Source organism: Triturus cristatus, chromosome 7 (genome assembly GCF_964204655.1).
Source record: "Triturus cristatus chromosome 7, aTriCri1.1, whole genome shotgun sequence".
In the NCBI taxonomy this organism is placed as follows: Eukaryota; Metazoa; Chordata; class Amphibia; order Caudata; family Salamandridae; genus Triturus; species Triturus cristatus.
This window is the reverse complement of record NC_140590.1, coordinates 1570032821-1570039128: the sequence shown is the minus strand read 5'-3', so window position 1 is coordinate 1570039128 and position 6308 is coordinate 1570032821. Positions and strand designations below refer to the sequence as shown.

The window sequence follows — 6308 nt, the reverse complement described above, 5'->3', positions numbered from 1 at the left end:
GACGCCAGCCCCGTACGTTCCTGCAGCCCTTTTCCTGGCCGGCCTGATAGATGTTCTTTATCGGTAGTAATGGTCTGGCACCCAGTTTTTTTGTAAACTATTTTATGGCCGAGAGGCTTTTCTCCATTCCCAACTTCCTTCCTTCCAACAAAAACTTGAACGTAACTTTGCAATGCATGAGACTTGTGGTCAAGACAGCCTTCTTACTATCTACAGTTTAGCTACATAAAACACAAGGGGCCACATGTACGTATCTTTGGATTTACAATTTCCTATTTGCGAATTCTTGCAATTTGCTATTAGGAATTCTCAAACAGCTATGTACTAAAATGTGTTTAACGCTGCCTGCGATTCCCAGGGGATCTCAAATGACCTTCCTCATTAATATTTATGAGATAGTTCCCAATTTGCGACCCATTGGAAGCATTAACAAGCATTGGCATAGCCAATAGGTCTCGCCTCTGGGACCTTATAAGTGTTTAGTTATGCAGCACAATATCCGTGGTGCAACAACATCAACTGTTGCATGGCTCAACACTTATGGGGTCCCAAAGGCGAGACCTATTGGCTATGCCAATGCTTGTTTTCATTAATTATGGACACAGTCCGCTTGCTTCGAGCCAGGGGATGGAGTGAAAAGTGCATCTGACCGCTGAGTTTACAGGAAGGACAAACACATGCACGCTGAAGTCGTCTGACCGGCTGAGTCTTGCAACCAGGTGAGTAACACATTTTAATATTTAAAGCCAAATATATCTAGGACAGCTCATGCATTTGTTGTTGTCTAGGAGGAGCAATGCTTCGGCTCAAATGCCAATATACTGTTTGATGCAACTGTGTGCTCCTGGGTAGAGCGTGCAGGCACTGTACCGCGAAAGTGAAGACGAATGTGGCCCATTTTAACTTGTTAGTTGAAAAAAGTCTCCTAACGATTGCACATTTGGTACCAGAGTGCAAAGGAGAAATTTTATGTTGCCAGAATCCCGTTTCGCTTCCTTTAGAATTCACTGCTTACTGTCTTGCAGATTTCACGTTACAATCACTTTACAGAAGGAAGAATGGGCCTCTAACCATAAGGCTTTTTAATGAGTTTTTATCCACCTACGTGGCTTAACCCCACGTCTATTTAAATATATTTTCTGCGCATGAAAGCAGAACATGGCAGGAGCCATTCACACTGATCCGCAGAGCGTAATGGCAAATTCTAGGTCAGTATAGCGCCCTGAGCGCTTTTATTATTTATTGATCTATTATTCAGACTTGTGTAGCGTTCCTGCATCACTAAGTATTAGGGCCACTTACATGCAATTCATATTCATAACGCTGCATTAAATGTATAGCAAAACATCAAACTACATGAACGAGTCTAGAATAGAGCGCAGGATTCAATGAGCTTCAGAGGAGCCTCGCAGAATGGCGAGACTTATTGAAAGGGCTCCAAAAAGTGCTGCCAGGCCAGCCTAGAGCTACAGTGCATGTGCGCGGGCGCGCGCGCCGCGCTTTACCGCGATTACTTTCACTTTCGCGGCCGCTTTGTTGTTTGATCACGATTGCGGCCGCTTTGCATAGCCAATAGGTCTCGCTTTTGGAACCTTATAAGTATTTAGTTATGCAACTGTTGCATAGCTAAACACTTATAAGGTCCCAAAGGCGAGACCTATTGGCTATGCCAATGCTTGTTTTTGTATGTTCTGTGGAGTAGGTTTCATGTGTAAGTTTTGCTAAATAAGTGCTACATGTTGATGGAATAATATGGCAGTCAATAGATATATGAGAGTAATACATCTATTGAGGATACTAGGCAGAATTAAAAAAGAATGTGTTTGAAAAGGTTTTAAATAAAATATCTTTTCTACAAAGCATGTATATTGTGTAGCGCTTCTCCGGATCAGAACACATATTTAGACACAATCGAAAAATTCAGGTCAGGTGGTATTTTTGTCTTGCTTAATTGTTTTTACCCCTTAGTCCAGACCTAGAATTAAGATTTATAGGGGGTACCGTCTGTGTTTGGGTGGATATGGTTCAATATTGCCATCTCCTCGTGTTTTAAAAGCATCCCTTCAAGAAGCCGTTTCTATGTAAGCTTGAGATGGTTTTGAAAACCTGTTTGATAAGGCTGTCCTAGCTTGTTGAGCTCTGGTGTTAAAAGTCGAAAGAAACAACGGCATAACGGTCCGGTCAAAAAGCAGAAGGTGTTTTTTCACACCAAGTGCCCTACGATCAGAGGTTTTCTGCTTTGCTGCTGGGACGGATGTACTTCTCGTGTACAGTACTGAATAGCCATTTGTAGGATCGGAGGTATGCTGCTTTATTAAATATGGATGAAACGTCATTCTGTTTGCGAATCCAATTGAGGCGGCTGTGAATAAGGGAATAGAGGCGTGTAAGGGACTGAAGACTTTCATCACTACATTCGTATTATTCCAGAATACCTACTTTGATTCCAGACCATCTCCCTTACAGGGGCGGGGCTTATGCACTGGTAAACAGGCGAGATAAACGAGGCAGGCGGGTGTAGTCGGGTGCCAATGCGGACAAGATCGACGGCCTGCGGTAATTTTGCATATAAAATCTGTCACCACGCGCACTGCATGGACCGTCGGGCACACGCATCCAGGAGCTAGTGCAGCCACTCTAGGACCTGCCTCAAGTCAGAGCAGCGTGGAAGATGTCAACATGAAAGGGCGAGGAAACAAGCGCTAGTAATGTTGCCAGTTGTGGGTGTGCCGGCAGTGGAGGCTGGGTCTGCGCGAAATGGAAAGTGATCGCGATCGCGATCAAAGCGGCCGCGAAAGTGAAAGTAAGCGCGGCGCGCGCGCCCGCGCACATGCACTGTAGCTTTAGGCCACGGCAGCACTTTCAAAGCCCAGATATAAAATGTCTCTTCGAGCCTTTGGCTCGCGAGACCTAAAAAGGACAGGAATGGTGGCCTGCTGGGGACAGCATACCATCATATCTGCATTTGCTTTTAAATGAAGCAAAGTTTCTTTTTTTTAAATGAAGCCCGTTTCCCTGAAAGAAAAATGGGATGCGTTTCAAAAATAAAAAATGAAAAGTATTCTTTAAAACTTTTAAGAGTAGGCAGTGGTCCGTGGGACCACTGCTTGCTTGTAAAAAGCTTTTCATATGAATACACAAAGGATCCCTTGGGAGCCCTTCCTGTTTGTAAATACATTAGCACCAAATTCAAATTGGTGTGGAAAAGCAAATGTTTTGCATCCACATTTTGCTCACAAAACATTCGTACATAGCACTGAAAGTTGGTATTAGGAAGGGACGCGTTTAACACACCACTTCCTAATACAGAATCACTAACCCATTTTGCGATTCAGTAATAGGTTACCAAATCACAAAATAGGGTTTGTACATAGGAAAAAGCTTTTTTTTGGTCACAAACGGCCCAATTCAGCGAATCTGGCCATTTGCGACAAAATAAAAGTGACGTGCATGTGGCCCAAGGTGTGCAATCTTTGAACTTACTTGGCCCAAATCCAACTGAAAACGGACTCGCAACTGCCATCATGCTTAATAAAGTGATCCAGTTCAGAGCGTTATATTCATGAAATCCTGTGCTATTGAACGACATAGGCTTCCTTTGTAGCATTATTTCCTTTGACTGTTTGAGGTTTCCCACATTCTGAGCGTAAGAAAAGTTTGTAAGCAACCTTAAGCTTGTAGTGCTGATGAACTCTATGTTAGGGGCATGGAATCAAGTTGCTGCAACAGTCAGATTGATGGAGCCTCCAGACGGTGAGTAGTGCTCTGCAATTGGAGTCCCTGGAGACTAGTGTGGCTGAAACATTCATCATATACAGTGAACGGTTTGATTTTGTGACGCTGATGCAGCTGTTGTGGGACTCCAGTAATATTCTGATTTTTGCTAACCCAATTCCAGTGACTGATATTGACATCACAGCACAACCGGCAATCAGCAGGACTCTTCCTCCAGCTTTCTCAGTACAGCCCTTGGCAACCAATGTGGAAACAGCCTTCTTCTCGCCAATGGGTTCCAGAATGACTGAAGAATGATGCTGTAAATCCATGGAGCTAAATATCACTGATGCCTAGCAGTAAAGGACATTGGGTTGACCAGTTAGCTGCTGAACTTTGACCAGGTCAAAGTCAACCAAAGTTCTCATCCTCATGTTATCTTTGGAATGGAAGAGGTCAATGCATAAACATCGGTGCTCACAATTGAGTTCAGGGTTAGGTTCCTTGGTTTCTTCAGTGTTCTCTAATGGAGAAGGCCCTCATGGGTTTCTTTGTGCAGCATGTTTCATTTTGGTGGATGAGATGGGAGGAACTGAATACTGAAAAGCTGAGATGGGGTTGCCCCAATAGCCAATACAAACATATTTCCAGCCCTCCTTTACATCACGTAAGAAATAATTTCAATGTGTCCCGTGTAATATATAATTTGTCGCAATGCCAGTCTCATGATGTGCCCTCAGCATGCCTCGTTGATGAGGTCCACCGTCTCAGAGACAGAGATACAGCATGACATGCATGAGATGTATATGGCAAACCTTACAATAACGCGCCAAGCACAAGCCATAACTTTGGTGCAAACAAAATTACAAGCAGGCTTCCCCCAAAAAGCACCATTTTGATGGTATGCATTGTGGTTCTACTAGCAGGAAGATTAGTGATGATTCTTACCCAAACCCGTGTACTGAGAATGCCTAATACAAAAGCACGGTTTATGATCTCCTGTAGGAACACCTGGAGGTGGACGTTTATCTGAAGCTGGCTCAGGACGTTTCCAATGATCACATACCAGTCTGCCAAGGAGAACCCAAGGAGTGTACGCACGGCTATGAACAACCGAGGACGAGTGCTGAACATTCCAGAAAGACCTGCTACGGCAAATTCAATTGCTGTAGCAGGTAAGAGGATGTTGTCTAGCCACAACTCAAGGTAGGTCTCTCTCTCATACAGCAACAGGACATCTGCTATCTTCATCATCATTCCATATACAATGATGCGGGCAAGGAGCAGATACATGACAATGGACATCAGACGACGAAAGACGAATCCTCCACAAACCCATATCAGGCCACCCTCAATTGAAAAAGCAAGTCCAAGGATCTTTCCTAGACAAAACTGGAGGTAGGTGTTGTTTATCCCGCACAGAGGCTGGCTTCCTTCAACCATCACATACCCGTATGAACAGATCCAAGTAACGAGCAGATATCTGACAATGGACAACAGTAATCGCTCTTCAGGATCTAAAAGACAATTTAAAAAGGAGAGCAGGTTATAAAATTAATTTTGTAAAATCTTTAAAAGTCATCAACTGTCATCAGATTTTCAAATTATTAATTGATTTTCATTTACTTACATTTTTCCATAACCCACATGGCACTGCTTTTGATTGCTTTTATGAGGAGGAAAGGCAGAAAAGATGAGTCGGAGAGCAAATATATTAAAGTGGCCATTTAATGAAAAGAAAAGAAAGCTTTTCCTCTTACCCTTGACACATGAACAATCATCAACAAAAGGGCTTTGCAATGTCCCTTTAATAATGCAGGGTTTTTCTGTGTGGACTATTGTGACAACATTCAATGAAAAGCTCCTTTACACTGGAGTGGAAAGTTATGGGTTAATGGTTAGTAAGCTGGGAGGAACATGTAGGTTTTGGTGCTCTACAGAACTGTACAAAGTTGCTTGTGCCGTAAAACTTACAGGAGATGCAGGGAGGGTGTACGAAAGTTTTACGCCTGGCTGGGGAAGGGATCTTCTTCTAACTTACAAGATTTGGGGACAGCAAGAGGGCGAATCTATAGGTCTGCTCAGTGGAAAGGATAGAAGCTCCCCAAGGGATGTCCAACATATATTAAGAAGGGCAGCAACTTTTCTATAATTTCTGGAAATCCCTATATGTATATATATATATATATATACATGTGAAACTGAAGGGTTTGCCTTTTGTGGGAAGCACTCCGAGCAATTTTATTTGCACAAGGGAGTGCCTGCAACCATTCAGCATTCAATGCAAGCTGCGACGCGTTTCCGGCCTTGCGCCCTTCTTCCTGGCAGCATTGAAAAATCGCAAGCCATGGTACCAGATGCTTCCCTTTATTTGATTAACATAGTCACGCCCTTGTGGGCCGGCAGCACACTCACCGCCTCGTAAAGCATCATGGGTCTGGTAGTCCCTCTTTGTGGAAAAATATTTTAAAACACGCAGGTAAGTGAGATCTCACAGGTGGCAGGAGACTCCCTCTTGGTGCAAAACTGCTCCTCACGTATTCGGCTGCCCCAATAAACAGCCACGGACCCGCTGGCGATATCGCGGTGGTGCT

At 43.7% G+C, this 6308-nt stretch overlaps 1 pseudogene; it reads right to left on the bottom strand.

Annotated features, from left to right (window-relative positions):
* Positions 1-3331: 3331 nt before the first annotated feature.
* LOC146812405 (solute carrier family 2, facilitated glucose transporter member 10-like) lies at positions 3332-5007 on the bottom strand (annotated as a pseudogene).
* Positions 5008-6308: the final 1301 nt, after the last annotated feature.